At 31.3% G+C, this 19,948-nt stretch overlaps 1 long non-coding RNA gene across 1 annotated transcript; it reads right to left on the reverse strand.

Annotated features, from left to right (window-relative positions):
- Positions 1 to 1,542: 1,542 nt before the first annotated feature.
- Positions 1,543 to 17,188, reverse strand: LOC127733625 (uncharacterized). Its single transcript, XR_007997149.1, has 4 exons — positions 16,999 to 17,188; positions 8,731 to 8,892; positions 5,213 to 5,305; positions 1,543 to 2,447 (listed from the first exon to the last, which is right to left on the reverse strand). It is a non-coding gene; the product is annotated as an uncharacterized LOC127733625 (long non-coding RNA).
- Between the last annotated feature and the right edge of the window lie 2,760 nt (positions 17,189 to 19,948).

Here is a 19,948-nt window from a genome sequence, read left to right on the forward strand (position 1 = left end):
CGTTTATCATCAATAAGTTAGGTTCAGAAGCTTTCTTTATTTGACATGACGGCAAGCATCCATAGGTAAAGTACAGAAGAATACTTTGCTTGAAAAGACGGCGAATATCAATATATAAGGTATAGAAGCATTCTTTGTTTGGTATGACGGCAATCATTAGTATGTTAGGTACAGAAGCATCATTCACTTGATATGACGATGAGCATCAATAGGTAAGGTACATAAACATTTTTTACCTGTCATGACAGCATGCACATTTGGTTAGGTAGAGAAACATTCTTTACTTGACATGAAGGCTATCATCAATAGGTAAAGTACTGAAGCATTCTTTACCTGACATTACGGCGAGAATCAATAGGATAGATACAGAAGTATAATTTACCTGAAATGACGGCTAGTATCAATATGTAAGGTACAGAAGAATTCTTCACCTGACATGACGGCATGCATAATCAGGTTAGGTACAGAATCATTCTTTATTTGACATGACGTCAAGCATAAGTATGTTAGGTACAGACGCAATCTTTACTTTACATGACGGCGATCATCTATAGGTTAGGTACAGAAGCATTCTTTATTTGACATGACGGTAATCATCAATAGGATAGGTACAGAAGCAAACTGGACTTGACATGACGACGAGCATCAATACGTTTTCGGCGATTAAAACGTTATTATTCAAATGTTGTATGCTAAGTTTTGTTTCATTCGTGAGCGTCATGACAATCCTAAAATTTAAACGTGAACTGCCCGGTGCCTGTTATTTCTACACTTGACATAACGGCAAGCATCAATAGGTAAGATAAAGAAGCATTCTTTACTTGAGATGACGGCGAACATCAATAGGTTAGGTACAGAAGCATAATTCATTTGATATGACGGCGTGCATCAATAAGTTAGGTACAGAAGAGTTTTTTACTTGACATGATGGCATACGTTAATAGGTAAGATACAGAAGCATTCTTTACTTGACATGACGGCTAGCATCAATATGTTAGGATCTACTAACTCTTCAGAAGCACCAGAGATCTACCCCTGTTTCTGTTAGGTTTCATTTTGCACAGTATTTAGTTTTATGTAGTTTTAGTTATATAAAAAATAGTTATGTCAGTATTGATTAAATTTGATCTAGACATATTTTGTAGTCCTTTTTAATTTGAGTTCTTAATCAAAATCAATAACTCCTTCAAATAACATGTATTACTTTTACATGTTGTATTTCTTATAGAAAACATATATATATATATATATATGTCTTATATATAAGACAACAGGATGGTAAAAATGTTCAACTACAAATCTAAATCGCATGATAAGATTGTCAGATAAGTCTCATATGTAAAAAAGAAGCATTTAAAAAGTTAAATGTCCGTTTCATAAGCCTTGAATATAAGTACTAGTACATTTATACTGACGGTAGAATATCGATGTAAAAATCGATATCAAAATAAAACAAATTAAGCTATAGTTGCTTTTTGTCAGTTGAACTTTTGTGAATTTATAACCGCTATTCGCTATCTTTGACATATAACAACAAAAAAGTGAGCCTACAAAAATTTATTATAAGATAGATAACTGGTCACAAATGACGTAATTTAAACAATAAACATAAATAATAACAGTTAAGAGATATAAATCTGAAAAAAAGACAACCATAGGCGTTTTAAGACAAATTTTACTGTAAAACAAATTGTAATTCAAAATCACACATAAAATATAGAAAAAATAAATAATATTAAGAATTACAAAAATATTTTGGATGGAGTTTAATTTTCAAATTGAAAATGCTTACATTTAAATGATCAATTATTACTTGCCTCCACATGTACAGTCCTGTCCGGAAGACTTAGTACTAAAATCATTGTATATCTGTCGATTCGGCTGCTAAGCCACACATTGATTTCCGTATTACAAAACAAATGTATAAGATTTTTTTATCATTAACTTAATCAGAGGGTAAAGAAAATGCATGTTTTTCTAGCATGTTAATTGTTTTCTTATCAAAATAGTTTAATAGAATAGCTTTCAACTTAATATATAATCTAACTTAGAAATTGCTGAGATTTTGTATATTCATGATTTATTTGCAACATGTAAACCGAATCTTTAAGGTTAATCGTTACTTTTATTTCCCACAATAGCACACCATATTTCTTTAATTATCATACACATGTTTATACATATAGTAATCCCTGATATTTGTTTAGTAGCACTTCCAGAAATTTAACAGTATCTTTTGCATTGATATAGTTATCATCTTTTGACTGGTGAGGTAATCCACATCCTTGAGTATGACGTGTACAGTTCATCCAATCATGTATGAGATCCAGCTCCTTTATTAATCCATTTATGTCACATGACAATTCAGGCATTGACGATACAGTGTCATTTATACATTGTATCACAGTTACTAAATTGATGCAGTCTGTTTTCATACAGTTCTCCACCTACAAAAAAAAAACGTTTTACTTTAATTGATATCTTTACCTCAATATGTAAGCTACAGAAGCATTTTTATGTTTGACCTGACGACAAGCATCAATAGGTGAGATACAGAAGCATTTTTAACTTGACATGACGGGAAGCAGCAATAAGTTAGGTACAGAAGTATTATTTACTTGACACTTTACATGACGGCGATCACCAATAGGTCAGGTACAAAGCATTCCTTAGACATGAGGGTGATCATAAATAGGTTAGATACAAAATCATTCTTTATTTGACATGACGGCAAGCATTGACATGTTAGGTACAGAAACATATAAAAAGTGAGAACGGAAATGGGGAATGTGTCAACGAGACAACAACTCGACCAAAGAGCAGAAAACAAAACAAGGCCAGCAATATGTCTTCAACACAGCGAGAAATTTATTACTTGACATGACGGCATGTATCAATAGGTTAGGTATGGAAGCATTGTTTATTTGACATAATGAATAAATTATAAATAAAATTCTTTATTAAACGAAGGTAACTCATTTAACGATGACATGTTAATCTTCCCTGAGGCCTTCAAAAAATATTAGTACAAATAGAAAGGAAAAAAACAAAAATACAAACAAAATAAAATTCATAATACAGTTTTATAAAGCAGCTTAAATATTGAATAAGTACATATGCATTCAATAGAAGAAAAAAATGTACATTAGATTTAGGTATCTTCATTCTGTACAGTTAAAATATAGTTTGAACATTTGATCTTAAATGTATCTAAATTATTCTTTGATATTATTTAACAAATTATTCCAGGTAGTAAGACCACAATATTTAAATGTTCTTTTTAAAAAATCAGAATTAGGTCTTGGTACATGAAGTCCTGATGTTGTCGACTTGAGACAATAATTATAAAAATCAGTACAAGCAGTAAATTTTATAGGTAGATAATCAGGTGCTAGACCATTCATACATTTTAAACATTAACACAGCTTGAAAATATTGTATCCTTGTAAATGTAGTCATCCATTCAAGCTTTTTAAACATTAAAGTTCATGGTAAATAAAAAAAAAAACCAGATAAAACAAATCTTGCAGCAAGTTTTTGGAGCTTTCCAGATTACAGTTTATGTATAGCTATTGTAAAAACGAATGAGACCCTTTATTGGTAAATAACGTTTCAACCTTTTTAACAGGTATATTCTGGTTGAAATAGTTTCATATATTTTATCAATTTGATTTGACCATGATAGATTTTTATCAATATGAATTCCAAGAAGTTTTTCAACTTCAACATTACCTAAAGCGATATTATCTTGTGATGAAACAGATAAACATTCATTGCAGCTTTCCAGTTTTCTGTTTGATCCAACATGCATACACTTTGATTTCTTGCTATTTATCGTCATATCATTTTCTTTACACCATTTATTAACATTTTCTAAGTCTTTATTCAAACATATATTTAAATTTAAAATAGATTTAGATGACAAATGCAGAGTTGTGTCATCACCATATATATCAGATTCTGTATATTCTAAAGTTAATGGTGAGTCATTGATATAAACAAGGAACAATAAAGGTCCAAGTGTAGAACCTTGGGGAACTCCAAAAGTTACAATTATATAATCCGATCCAGTGGTTTCTAACTTAACTTTAAGCTTTCTCTGAGAGAGGTATGATGAAACCGTTTTACAGAGTGGTCATCACATTTGTATAATTTTAGTGTTGATGAAAGGATAATGTGATTTACTGTATCAAATGCTTTCTTAGAATCTAAAAAATCAATAGCAGTAAAATTTCCATTGTCCAATTCTTCTAACCATTTATCAATTATTTTAATGAGTGCTGTATGACAGGAATGTTTTTTCTCTAAATCAAGACTGCTGTCCGGATCTATTTGTATCGGGGTTATACAGGTAGATCTTATTCAATAGATCTTTGAAAACCTGCGTTTTTATTAGATTAGTCGAGGATTATATGAATATTGGGCGGGTTGTTTGCCAGATGAATAATATTTCAACCTCTTGATGAAAAGTAATATATCGCAAAATTAGTATGTATACCGTAAAAACTTAAATTCGTATTCAGAATGTACTATATTCTTTAAAAAAAATTGTTCACTTACATTTTGTGAAAACCGTAAATACTGCCTCTTCAATCAATAATCTAACTTCAAGTTCAAAAGTTTAGAAAACTGAAAATACTAATTATACGAGGATATCTATCTAATCTATTTATTCATTTCAAACTGTTACTAGTATTTTGCCATAAAAGCGGGAGGTTTGGCTAGCCACAAAACCAGGTTCAACCCACCATTTTTTTCCAAAAAAATGCCCTGTACCAAGTCAGGAAAATGGCAATTGTTATCATATAGTTTGTTTCTGTGAGTGCTGCATTGTCGTTTTTGTTTATTTGTGTATTTGTCTGTCCTGTATGTTCTTCCATTTATTTGTATTGTAGTCCTGTCATGTAATATTGTCATTTTAGTGTTATATTTAACATTGCCATAAAAGCGGGAGGTTTGGCTAGCCACAAAATCCGGTTCAACCCACCATGTTTTTTCTTAAAATGTCCTGTACCAAGTCAGGAAAATGGCCATTGTTATATTATAGTTCGTTTCTGTGTGTGTTACATTTTAATATTGTGTTTCTGTTGTGTCGTAGATCTCCTCTTATATTTGATGTGTTTCCCTCAGTTTAAGTTTGTAACCCGGATTTTTTTTTTTCAATCGATTTATGAATTTCGAACAGCGGTATACTACTGTTGCCTTTATTTACCTGACAAAAGGAACAGCTACTCTGTTTCAACACAGGTGGGAATCGATAGTGCTGACTGTCCAAATGTACCATATGGCTACTTATTTCCATGGCCTTCAAACGATACAATAAATACATATACATCAATTATCAATCTATTGCAGAATTTAAGAACAACGTACTTTAAAAAAATAAATTCATTTTATTAAACATCTGCACCATAACAACATCGATGTTGTCGGCTTAAGAAAGATTTCTAGGGAACAATTCAATATCTGGTATGGTAATTTTTTATAAGAAAAATAAGAAAACATTGCATTTTATTCTTAGAAAAAGAGACATCAAATCAGTCGAAGAGAACAACTTATATCCCATATTATCCATTATCCATTTCTGTGTGCAATTTAAACCTATTCTGATCAGAGTGATAGATGTAGATTATGGCAATTTTGTGTATTTTTCCCCTGATCTTTTTTTAAATGATTTTTTATATCATGCTACTCGCTTGGGATAGACAATTATAGCCAGAAACTAAGGGCGCACGTGCCATTATCAATGTTAACATCAACGACGTCATAGGTAAAATAGCGATAAACATATTATCAATGGTCTTTCAAACTCGAGGATGTTGCGCACATCAGGGCCGTTGCCCTTCGACAATGTTCGATAAGATTGTTCCCGAGAAACAACCTCTTGATTGAAACACCATCGATAATCTATAAATATCCTGTTACACGCTAGAACTTAAGACCCATTATCAACAGCGTACTTGTTATCAGTCGAGAGAAAAAAAAGAATGTATGACGTCATGAGCCTTCGTCATTGGCGTTGCCTACAAAAACAGCGATATACAATTGTCTTTCAAACTCGAGGATGTTTATCGGCTATATCTCAATGATATGAAAATGATCACAAAAATGATCAAAGGAAAAATATACCAAATAGCGATAAGTACAGATTATCAGGATTTCTGCATATTGATATTTATAGATTATCGATGGTTTTTCAAATGAGAGTGTGTTTCTTAGCTACAATCTAATTTAAGGGCGACTGCCCTCAGATGAGATGTGACCGTGAAACATCCTCGAGTTTGAAAGACCATTGATAATCTGTTTATTATCGCTATTTTGCCTATGACGTCGTCGATGTTTACATTGGCGACGGCATATCAGCTCTTAGCTTTTAGCAAATTATTTTCTATATCAAGTAAGTAGCATGATATGAAAAATTATCACAAAAAAAGTTCAAAGGATAAATACACAAAAAAACATTAGTATGAAATATTAGCTGCGAATCACAATATGAAGCTTTTTTGAGGGAGCGCATCAAATTTGAAATGTAGCTTTTGATGATTGTGAAATGTCGAATCGCACGAAATTCGGTGGTCGGGTATATTTCTGTTATAATGATTTATATATACTGCAGCTGTGCTATTTACGCAGTCAAATTGAATTAACCGTAGAATCATTTGTGATATAACGTCACTGACCGTATATCTCCTTGTTTATGACATTGACAATGCGTTTTATTTATGACGTCATTAAAAGTACAGTTTCGCGGAAGTTTGAGTTTTTTATTTGTACTCGGCTCAAAACAGGATAGAAATGCTCGGAAAAGCTTTGCTTTCTATGTATTTCTAAGCCCTGTTCAAATACAATGTATATTTTGAGACAATGTATGGTTATTCTATATGTAGACGATGTGTATTTCTTTTCTTGACAGGTTAACAACCAATCTGTTATTTTGATGTTATCATGACGGCATGTGGTATGATTGATTTTTGTGACGTCACACTAAAAGTTCAGAGGAAAACAAGAACATTTGACGTCATAATTTTAATTAGACCAAAGAAAAAATACTATCAAATAAACCATAAGTCGATTGTCCTAAATAACAGTAGATAAATCAATGAAATGAAATATCAATGTAAAAACTAATATACTAATGAATCCAAAATCGTTAAATTTTTTTGTCAAATTCTTCGCAAACTCTTTCCGGTATCGATTCTCTCGGTTCTTTGAGATAAAATGTAAGGAAAGAACATCTTATGATTTCCCGCAAATTTGATGTATCAAAAAAAGCCGACTTTGTATCGTTGTCGTTTTGAGGTAAATATTATCATATTCTTAATTAAATATAACTAAAAAAACCAGGTAGGGTATGTGTTGTTTTTAAATGATAGTAATTTCTTGGTTTTTTTTTAATGTCATAGTTTGTATAATTATTTAAAGCCTTAGTACATTTTACTCTAGTTTTAATTTTGCAAAATCAATATTTGAATAAATATTTATACGTACTCTTCCACAACACCTGCCTCATATCAATATAATAAAAATCAAAAGGTCGGGAAAATTTAAAAGAATAAAGAAATAAGTTGCCTACCTATCATTTAATATTAATTAGAGAAAGATTCCACTATCGAATCTCGTGCAAAACGATATTTCTACACTTTGACAGTAAATTTTCAAATATTTACAAAATTCGGTATAATACCTTGCGTTTTTAATTTAAAAATTAAACAGCCTACAGTTGAGAAATATTGTATCATACTCGATGCAGTAGTAGAATCTATATTAATATATTTACTGACAAATGCATTCATTACTGTATTACGTAAAAGATGACAAAATACAAAATACAGTCTCAAACAACAAACAGGTGTCCGTACAATATGTCAAGTTACATAATATAGTCTCAAACAACAAACAGATGTCCGTACAATATGTCAAACTACAAAATACCGTCTTCAACAACAATCAGGTGTCCGTACAATATGTCAAACTACAAAATACAGTCATCAACAACAATCAGGTGTCCGTACAATATGTCAGGCTACAAAATACAGCTTCAACAACAATCAGGTGTCCGTACAATATGTCAAACTACAAAATACAGTCTTCAACAATAATCAGGTGCCCGTACAATATGTCAAGCTACTAAAAACAGTCTTCAGCAACAATCAGGTGCCCGTACAATATGTCAGGCTACTAGGGTTTCCATTCAATATGTCAAACTGCAGTTTACAACAACAAAAACGTGAGCGTTCAATATGTCAAACCACTAAAATCAGTCTTAGAAAACAAACAGGTTTCCATACAATATGTCAAACTAAAAAGATATAGTCTTCAACTTCTAACACCTGCTCATAAAATATGTCAAACTACAAAATACAGTCTCAAACAACAAACGGGTGTCCGTACAATAAGTCAAACTACATAATACAGTCTCAAACAACAAATAGATATCCGTACAATATGTCAAACTACAAAATACCGTCTTCAACAACAATCAGGTGTCCGTACAATATGTCAAACTACAAAATACAGTCTCAAACAACAAACAGATGTCCGTACAATATGTCAAACTACAAAATACCGTCTTCAACAACAATCAAGTGTCCGTACAATATGTCGAACTACATAATACAGTCTCAAACAACAAAAAGATGTCCGTACAATATGTCAAGCTAGTTTTGTTCTCAATATTTTCACTCTCCATTTAAATCATGATAAGATAATGCCTTTTTCAAAATTACTTACAGTTGCGTTTTTTATCCTAATGGCCGCAGGCAATGCATAATTTTTCAGACGACTTTCTACTGTAACAATTGTTGTATATTTCCTCTTGTAATCATCGTACACATTTTTGGCAGTCAAAGATGTGGCGATATGGTTTGAAGCAATGAATGCTAGGAGCGTTAACTGTAAAAGATGAATGTTTTTATTGAATCAATTTGTTTAGGATATTTATAATACAGGTACAGGTTTTGTTTATAAGATATAAGATGCGAACTTATTGATCTTTTCAAAGATTATAGTGATTGCCCTGATTTTATAACTTAGTTTATCAAAACCTGGTGTCATACTTTACGCTATAATAAAAGTTCAATGATAAGTTAATATTGACATTAAAAGACCTTCAAACAAAAAGGGATTTGAACAGCCCTTTTTGTGAGAAGGTCTTTTAATGTCAATATCAACTTAATCATTGAACTTTTACTGACTTACAGACCATCAAAAACATAAAAAAAGTATGTAAAAAAACACTTGCAGAAGCCTGAATTGGACGAGTCTTAATATATTCAACTTAAATAATAGTTAATCAGTTCTCAGACTGATATATACAAGTAAAAGTTACCAAATTGCATTGGAAACGGATTAAATGATAGTACATCATTTAGTTATTTATTTATTATAATTTTTTTAAGCAACAAAAAAACACCATAGGGTAGTTGTATAGAATTAAGGGGTTAATTTATATTTTGAATTCCAACTTTTTAAAATAACGATTTTTATTTTATAAATGAGTAAATAAAAAGCCTATACAGACCTCATTTGTAACTGACCAATGAATGTTCTGTACAAAAACTTCTTGTTATATATATTTAATGTTTTTAATCTGTCAGTAATCATGAAATAGTAAGTAAAGACCAGACCATATGAAAACAGTAAGTAAACTCTTCCAACAATTAGTTATTTAAATAGCTTGTTTCAAAACTTCTAATCGAACAGACCTAGATGCATTAGATCCTAAACAACATTCAGGTAAATGTTCATTTTTTTGGTTTTGATTCTGTAATTTTCCTACACTACGTTACATGCGAATGAAAAATAATTAATGTAGTCTGTTCAGTTCAATTAATTAATAAACTTTGTTTTGTTTGGGGTTTTTTTTAAATAAAAAAACTATGCCTGTAAACTTCAATGAAACAAAATCGTATTAAATAGCCTAAATGTAATCTTTAGCATCAAGTTATGTAGGCTTGGAGGCTCGATCAAAACGTGTATAGATGAGATATTTTCGCAAGGTTGATCATCATTCTTAAATTGAAAAACAATGTATTATATGAAAACAAATACTTTTTTTAGTCGTCCATCATTCCCTTTTCACGTCTAAATGAAGTATAAACACCTTGAAAAAACTTTTACCTTGCTTAGTTTTAAAATCGCCTGACATAATCATATATTATATCAATTCTTAGCTTTTAGCGAGGTCGATACGTTATATATGGACTTGGTCAGATTATATTGACCGAGGACGAAGTCTGAGATTCAATATAATCTAACAGGTCCATATATAACGTATTGACTGAGTGAAAGTTCTTAATTTATATATTACATATGTAAATTAAGAAAGTTTGAAAAAGATTTTGACTCGATGTTCCTATTTTTGGAAATTATATTGACTAATATCATTTAAAAAAAGGAACGTCGAGTCAATATGTCAAAATAGTGAAAGAATACAAAAGATATATTGGGAAACACATGACCAAATATATCAATGAGAAACAAGAAACATCAGACCATATGTAATATATCGTAATAAAACAGAAGATAAGAACCATAGTAAAAAGATATTAAAAAAATTATAAGTGCTCAGTTATGTAGTAAATTGCAAAAATTGGTTAAACAAAAAACACATAAAAAAATTTGCACTATTATTGGGTGATTTAAATGGAAATTTTACATTATAGCATTTTACAAGCTCTTGTCTTCGTGTACTCTGTACATGGAATAATTTATGAAGTTGCTTGATTGTTGTTTGCTTTACGTCCAGTGGCAAACAATTTGAGACAATTATCAACTGATGAATACTGATTATACATCCCTATATGAAGTTGATTAATTGATTGCTCCCTTAATGTCCAGTGGCAGATATTTCATGCATATTCACGACGAGATGCAAAGTGGATCGACCTGAAGCAAATGATAACAATTTTAGAGCGACACTTTAATAAGACAGAGCGTTGGCTAGAGGTAACACGTATGCCATACTAGAATAAAAACGAACTATGATCAAAATCGTAAGTTAAGCTCTTACATCCCCCCCCCCCCCTTTCTTTTTTCTCCACGTCTTTTTAGGGCATTTAACACATAAACATAGCATGAATTAAAACTAGAATGAACAATAATTTGATAGAAAAAATTAAATAATAAATAAGCATTTCCTGGTTTCGGACAGGTTTGTATTTCCACTCAAATACCGTCTTATTATTGATCGGTGATAATCAACCAAAAGCACTTGGATTCTCTGAAATTGTAAATTATGGTATTTCGCTGGCTGTTTTTTTTTTCCCGATCCTATTTTGGACCCCTGATTTTAAGAGGGCGTGTCTAATTAGTTATGCCTGATTAACTTTTAGTAAATTGAACCTCAGCTTAAAGACCTACGCCGGGTTAATAAGTTTGAGGTACAATTAGTAAACAAAAGAGATTCTTTATGCAATGAGATCGTCCAGGGTATCTTAGATAATTATTTTGCATTGAATAACAATGAAAAATGCACGAACAGGTTTGTAAACCCAATCAAAATTATAATTTTTTGCATATTTCAAGTCATGCAATACATTATTTTTATTTTACCTAAAAATTAGGTAAACATTCCAATAAGTTATGAACTGATTAATACAAGGCCTTTTCCATATCGGCCTGAATATCATCCCGAGACGTAATTCGAGTGCTGGTCTGGGTCGAAGGATGATACCCTGGCCGATATGGGAAAAGAGATGTATTAATTTTTATCATATACTTCCGAAAAATTGTTTTTATATTATGCAAATAACATATATTAATCATTTTTGAGCCGAGTACAAGTACAATTTATATTTCGAGACAATGCATGGTTATTCTTTATATACTGCAACTCTTATAACTGTTCCAAATGAAATATTTGAAACATTTGAAATGATATACAAATTAAAAAAGTGGAGGGGATCCAACCCAAAAAAGTTGCTTAAAATCGGGATGGCATTAAAAATTGGGGAAATGTAAAAAATTACAAATTATCCGCCATGGGGTTGATGTCAGATCACCTTCGGCCCTTCCAGTCAGGATCTGTCTCGCAGTTACCACATAAGATTGAACTAGCAATTCGACTACAATGAGACGTTATTTATTGTACTCACATTAAGTAAAGACATCTTCATTGGAATTGGAGAAAAGTTAATTATTTAGGCTTCTAATGAAAACTGAAGTTTTTTGTATATGAAAAAGGAAATTTACATTCCTACTTTTAATAAATTTCCAAATAAACATAGTTAAAGCAAAAAGAATAATGATTATTGTTAATAGCAAATTGAAATTCCGGGACTAATTCTAAAACATATATGTTCATCAAATTTCTAATCGACCTCTTAAATATTGAATTTGAATCGAATAATATTTCCTTCTGTTTTCTATTATCGGAAGCAAGTACTCAAAAGTAACAACAGGAACAATGTTAATTAAATTGATAAATGCAGGCACATGTTTGAACTGGAAATACCTTACAAATATGACACAAATACGCTGTATTCCAAATATTTAAAACTTTTAGGAAATTTTTAGGTCATCACGATTGCGATTTTGTCGTTATTAACCATGATACATCGATGGCAAAAGCTGAGTTTTTCATGGTATGGTCTAGGTTATGAAAAGAAACAAACACAAAAATGAAACATCCGTTAACAAAGGTATTCAAGAGATATTGGAACTTTATAGATATGTTTGTCCTTATTTATTATTTAGTTTAAACTTCATATATCAATGAGTTACTAGATAAAACTGATGAACTAGAATGTTTGTATGTAAACATTGGAGTCAAACTGTTACCAAGAGTTCCAAATGGTGAAGTTGAAATCATCCCTTCGTAAATTTTACGGACGCCATCACGAGTTGGTTGACCGTTGTGGAATAACCGTTTCACAGATGATATCGGATATGTTCCTTATGTCGTAACTATAATAACCTTTCCTTTTCACGAATGTGACCTACCGAATTAGACTACTTACCGGATTTTTAATAACATAAGCAACACGACGGGTGCCACATGTGGAGCAGGATCTGCTAACCCTTCCGGAGCACCTGAGATCACCCCCAGTTTTTGGTGGGGTTCGTGTTGCTTAGTCTTTAGTTTTCTATTTTATGTCATCTGTACTATTATTTGTCTGTTTGTCTTTTTATTTTTGGCCGTGGCGTTGTCAGTTTGTTTTCGATCTATGAGTTTGACTGTCCCTCTGGTATCTTTCGTCCCTCTTTTACATGTTTCAATTATTGTGGGTGGGTTTTTATTTGTGTGTGTGTGTTTTTCTTCCGGGATGGTTAGTAGGTTTTCAAAATTTTCTTTGCACCAAAACAAAAAAAAAACAAAAAAAAAAACAGACGCGGCTTGACATACAGTCAGCATGAATCCTTGTAATAATCACATAAACAGTTTAAAATGTTTCAAATGAATTTGGATCCCTTGATTTTTTCTCTCGGAATATATATACCTAGTGAATATTTTTTCTCAGAAACACTTTAGGCGCGTACATAAAGAAATATTCAACTTATTCTATAAAACTATTTTAAATATCAAGCCAAATTCACAGTTTTCGGTTTAGAAAGTTAGTTCTATTGTTTATTTCACACAGTTTAAAAAAAAAATGCACAGATTAAGGTTTTTCTTTGAATAAGAAAGAAATTTAGCAATTTCCTGTTTAAGAAAATCCCTTCCTGGTCTATTGTTTGATGTCAAACATATCTTATTCATTCGGACATGAATAGGATTGAATATCAGACGCCACCTTTAAAAGCTATCTCCACATCACATGTACAAGGTGTAAATCGTATATAAACAACATTAACTAAAACAGTAGAACTATAGTGGATTGATGCCTTATGAGCACACACAAAAACGTACATTTATATTTACAGTGTTACCAAATGCATATTACATTCAGGTGTGTAGGCAATTAATCATCAGTTATTCAAATACTTCGAGACACGTATATATCAACACCATTTATAAGTCATTAGAAATATAATATACGCATACATAACAAGATGATAGTGTTTACTTGAACCTCAACATCTATCCTTAAAAAACAGGTGGATGTCCCCTTTCCCTTCTGGTAAATACAATATTAATAGTTTTTTTTAGTGAAATTGAAGAGCAATGATTTAGCCAGTTTGCAACAACATCTTAGTCATCAGTATAAGAAGCATCTGATACAGCATGATACCCGTTTACTATAACAAATAAAGAAATGTTTATAAGAAGCATCTGATACAGCATGATACCCGTCTACTATAACAAATAAAGAAATGTTTATAAGAAGCATCTGATACAGCATGATACCCGTCTACTATAACAAATAAAGAAATATTTATAAGAAGCATCTGATACAGCATGATACCCGTCTACTATAACAAATAAAGAAATGTTTATAAGAAGCATCTGATACAGCATGATACCCGTCTACTATAACAAATAAAGAAATGTTTATAAGAAGCATCTGATACAGCATGATACCCGTCTACTATAACAAATAAAGAAATGTTTATAAGAAGCATCTGATACAGCATGATACCCGTCTACTATAACAAATAAAGAAATGTTATTTGCAAAAAGTCCAATGTCATGTTCGATGTCATTTATTATATATATATATATATTATAAGAAACGGAAAGAGTACAAAAAACTGATCACTAGGAAAAACCTGCATGTTTACTTTGAAGAGTTGATAAAACTCAACCAAATGCAACCGAATGATTTTAATATATACCAGTATTAAGTTATAATAGGTCAAAATCTCAAACGTCAAATAAAACTTAAAATCAAATTCAAATTTATAGATCATGGATCTCAAGTCTATAAACTTAAGGTCTCTATTATGTATGGTTTATGAGTTAGTCGCTATGCTGTCAAACAACTTATTTCAAATATTTAAGGATCGAAAAACTATAAAAAATCACCAAACACTTTAACCTGAAATATTGAATTTGCAACAATTTAGTAAAAATCTTTTGTCGATAACCTCTGCGGTTTGAAATGCGTATAGTAGCGATAACAAGCAAACTTTAAAATTTATAACGTGACCTTGAATTTTGACTCGATTTCATTTTAATTAACCCAGGCCATAAATCTAAACACCCAAATTCAGTATCAATCATGGTTGATGAGTTACATTTGCATACTGCTTATGTCAAATATAGGAAGGGAAGCAACTTTCATATGGAAAATCCGAATCGCTTCGGTCAAAGTTGAACTGAACATCCTCATGATATAGCAAGGAATTGGAAAACAATACCTTTGTCGATATGTTTAATGTTTTAGAGTGGTATCAGGTAAAACTGTGTATTGAAGGATAACTCTTATAGAAAAAAGTGTATGCTTAGATGGGGTCAACTGTGAAAGCTTTATCATTGTTTGATATCATATGCCAAAAATCGTTTCGATATCTTGTGAAATAAAAACAAGTCTCAACATAAAAAAGTGGCGGAAGTAAAAAAAAAAAAATAAATACATTGTTCAAAGAATAATTGAAGACCTGTCTACTTGAAATGTTATATTGAAAATATTAATTAACGGTTTAGAATGTCCTTTCCTGTGTAAGTTTGTAGCATATCTTTTACTGAGTCTATATACTAAAATACTTAGTTGATGATATCTTTTTTTTTAATGAAATGTAAAATTTCAATAGCCAAACCGGATTCAGTCACTAGAAATCTGAAATAATATCTTACTTACAATAGTTTCAAAAATACTTGGATGTACTTTTGATTAAAATAAAGAAGATACTTTGCTACTTCCGGTTTACAAAATGTCCCTTCCGGTTTTATAAGATCGGCTACTTCACAGTAGTTCCGAAAAAATATAGCTAAAGGTGCTTTAAAATAAAATAAGGGCAAACAATGGATACCTTATGTTTACACAAGATGACTACTGGGAGATAACTCTTTAAAAAAGGGTTAGGGTTTTCGGTTTAATAAAGCGAGTTTTGGAAGCGCAATGACTGTTCAATATCCTATGCAACATTTATAATCTTTCAAAACCACAATAGACCGCAAGAAAAAGGGTGTCAAAAGAAGAAAATAGTATCAGAACATAATCAAAAGGTCCTTCCAGAGGGAAGTAAAAGAAAATTTTGATTATATTCTGATAATTTTCGTCTTCTTCAGACATTCAACTTAACTCAATTTGTTAAGTTGTCTTTCCACAGGAAAGTGGAGAGACCTAATACATTGAATAAATGAATCCCTTAACCGAAAAATAATTCTTTTCAAGAACATTCATATTTTCCAAATATTTTTTTGTTTACTTATTTTAGTTAAACTGTGTCTGAACATTTTATTAATGAAATCTTTTTTTTTAACTTTTCAAAACATCATTATTGCATAACCTCCCAAAATGAACGCATTCTCATATTAGAGAGTGTGGTAAAGAAATATCAACACTAGTATTCACTCGTTCCAGCTGTACAAACCTTTCTAAAGTTTGCCATTCGTTAAACTATGCGGGAAATACGTATAAATCCGATGCCACGTCCGATTAGAATGGCGACGTGTTAATGTTTTCGTCCTGAAAATAATTTAACAATTGCCACTGAATGTTAAACTAACATTGTAAAAAAAACCAGAAAAACAGTACTCATTTTCAAAAATCAACGAACATATATGTAATGCCATGGCCAAAGTAAACTAAAAACAGAAAAGAGAAAAAATGGTCCCATAAGTACGTAATGTAAAATTTAAAATGGATCAACCTCATTTAAAACGGGGATGATCTGACTAAAGATTCTTCTTAAATATGTGTTAGTATCAGCTTCACAAGTGGTATACATTTGTAATAGATTTTATTTGAAATTAACATTCAGAATATCTAAATTCATTCATCTAATTCAAATTATACTTAAACATTTCGTTTTACAAAACAGTCAATTTCCGTTTTATTTGTGAATATTCACAATACAGTTCAGTTCTTTTTGTGAAAATTTACAATAAAATTCAGTTCTGTGTGTGTTTATTCACAAGGATTTCAATTATGAAGTGAGTGTGTCATTACTTACTTTTTCTGAAACTCAACTTTTCTTCTCCTGAATAACATTCCTAGCTTAAGATCCCGCCAGAATGACGACTAGGCCACCCTGAACAATGTAAATAATGACTATCCAAAAATGCAACGTAACACCATTTCTAAATGGTTCATCAGTTTCATAACTTTATATCTAAAATTTGATTCATGTTTGGCTGTCTCGACGGGGCAATGCGACGGATATCATATCGGAAGTAGCACATTTAAATTAAGTAGAGTATTTGATTACAAGGAAAACAACTTGACCTTATGATGTTTCATTTCACGGAATATTATTTGACCTTCTGTTGTTTCATTGATGTATTTATACTCCCAATTACGCACTGCTATAACTATGAATAAGTTGATTTATAATGACGACTTCAACATTTTTATACTATCAGATACATTTGTAAAGAATTCATTTTCGTTTCCGTTTACGATAGTGTTAAATAATCGTAATATATTATGCCAATTAATTATCTGCGTTCAATTGTAAGCTAAAAATAAAATCAGCTACAAAAGATATTTCCTGCGATAATCTTGTCATTAAATGGTTTCAGCTGCTAGAACTTTATAACTTTCAAAATGCTCACTTATGGTGAAATTTTATGGAAAGTAAATTTCCTCTGTTAAACATGGCTTTAAATTTTACTGATTTTCAGAGAAATTAGTTGAGTGCTCATTAAGGCAGGATACCTTAAGATTGAAATTATATTGCGATATATTCATCAAATTATATACATGATACAAATGAAAATTCCAGTCTATTGTTTGAAACATTGGTGAATGTTTATATGTTATCATTTCATCAACTTTTTCAGTCGTTTACTCATATCCCAAAAGAGGGACGAAAGATACCAGAGAGACAGTCAAACTCATAGATCTGACAACGCCATGGCCAAAAATAAAAAGACAAACAGACAAATAATAGTACAGATGACACAACATAGAAAACTAAAGACTAAGCAACATGAACCCCACCAAAAACTGGGGGTGATCTCAGGTGCTCCGGAAGGGTAAGCAGATCCTGCTCCACATGTGGCACCCGTCGTGTTGCTTATGTTATTACAAATGTTCCATTTCAAAAATATGTTTAATGTTCTTATTATAATCTTTGTAGTTTGACTTGATTGTTGTATTCATTTTTTATGAATGAAAATAACACTTAGAATGTTCGTGCATCCAAAGCACTTATCTGGATTTTCCTTTGTCAGGAACGACAAAATCTAAACATGTGACAGGCAGAGATGCAACAATACACAGACAGGGTAGCAGCTATATGAACAATAGGAACATTAAAGGAATAGCCGAATTCACCTAAGGTCAACTTTGCTTGAGGGAATAGGAACCTTAGTTTTATTAATTTCCTAATGTATCATAATGCAATTCTAAATATAAAAATAAGAAGACGTGGCATGATTGCCAATGAGACATCATTCCAGCAGAGAATAAATGACATATGTACGTTATAATTCATTTCAGTACCGAAGCACGTATTACTGAGATGGGGCAAGATACGTAATTCAATTTTACCCTTTTCTTCAATTTCACTGTCAATATCGTAAACCTGAATATGTATGATGACTCCTTTCGACGCTGAGACAATTTCACAGATGTGCTTAAATTTTGGGGGTACGAAGTGAGATTGAATTTTTTTTTTAAATTGTGAACCCCGATAGCCCCATAACTTTCAGCTTCAGCAAATTAAAAGTCCTTATTTTCACACTGTTCAATACTCTGTAATAGCCTCTTGTCTATTATCATTGCATACACTATTTTTATTTCCTATTCATAGTTGAGTTCCTAAATTTGAGGCACATTAGGGATAATAACCCATATTGAAGACGTTTGTTCAGATTTTTCCTAATTTTCTAGTGCGATTCTTTTCTGTATGACTTTCGGAAAGATTATTTTTTTAAAACTCTAGTAAATAATATCTTTGTTACCATTAGCAATCTTGTATTTCCACCCTTAAAATCCACTTTAAGCAATCGTGAACATCATTGTCAAAGAGTTTAAATTAAAACAGTAACTTATCATATTTATATAGTATCAAGTCCATAGCAAAGGTTTTTATACCTGCAAGTTTTCATAACCTGACTGTCATTGACTGCAATGTCAATCGCAAACACCATAAATGTACAATTAAGAGTTTGTTTGATAAAATGTAATGCTTACCAGTACCTCCTTATTTTGGTCCAGTTTCTTATTTGAAATCTCAACTTAAAACTGGTCTAGTACTTTTCAAACTGAAACAAGACGAGAAAATGATTACGATTGTATTTTTAGTTCATGCAGCTACAAACTGTCAACTGGAAAAAAATTTACAAATTTTTGACAGAATTACAACAAAAAAGAGTTATTCTTTCTGTTAATGGCATGCAAACATTCAGATCAACCCTAGAGTGTATAATAAATTATTTCTAGTCTAATCAAAAAAGATGTAGCACTTGTCTTTTCAAATGGTAAACCCTCTCCCTTTTTCACTCGGATTGACATTTATCTTGTCAATTTTGTTGCGCATTTTGCGACAATCCCTGCACTGTTTAAAGTATGTTTGCTTGTTTCGTTGTTAGTTTGAGTATCCAGCCTCTATCTAATGATCGAAATTGTTATTTTTCCTTTATACTGTAGGATACACATGCAGAGTTATTTCCCTAGATTTCTGGGTTGTTCACATTTGTATTATAATAGCATGTTCGCGTACTCTCTGTGTCATATACACTTACAATTTTTACATTCTCTAATGCTTGCATTAGACACCAGGCTAGTCGTTTGAAGAAATCAATTTAATGTGCTCAGAAACTGTCTCCTTTGAAAAGATCTATTTTGTATTTGACTAATTATAAAACCCATTCTTCATACCGTACCAAAATATATTTTCAAAGTATCTAACCGTGGCTATAATTAAGAATGGTATAGAACAATTGGTGAATAAGGTA

The sequence above is a fragment of the Mytilus californianus genome, unplaced genomic scaffold, assembly GCF_021869535.1.
Source record: "Mytilus californianus isolate M0D057914Y unplaced genomic scaffold, xbMytCali1.0.p SCAF_3, whole genome shotgun sequence".
NCBI classification, from domain to species: Eukaryota; Metazoa; Mollusca; class Bivalvia; order Mytilida; family Mytilidae; genus Mytilus; species Mytilus californianus.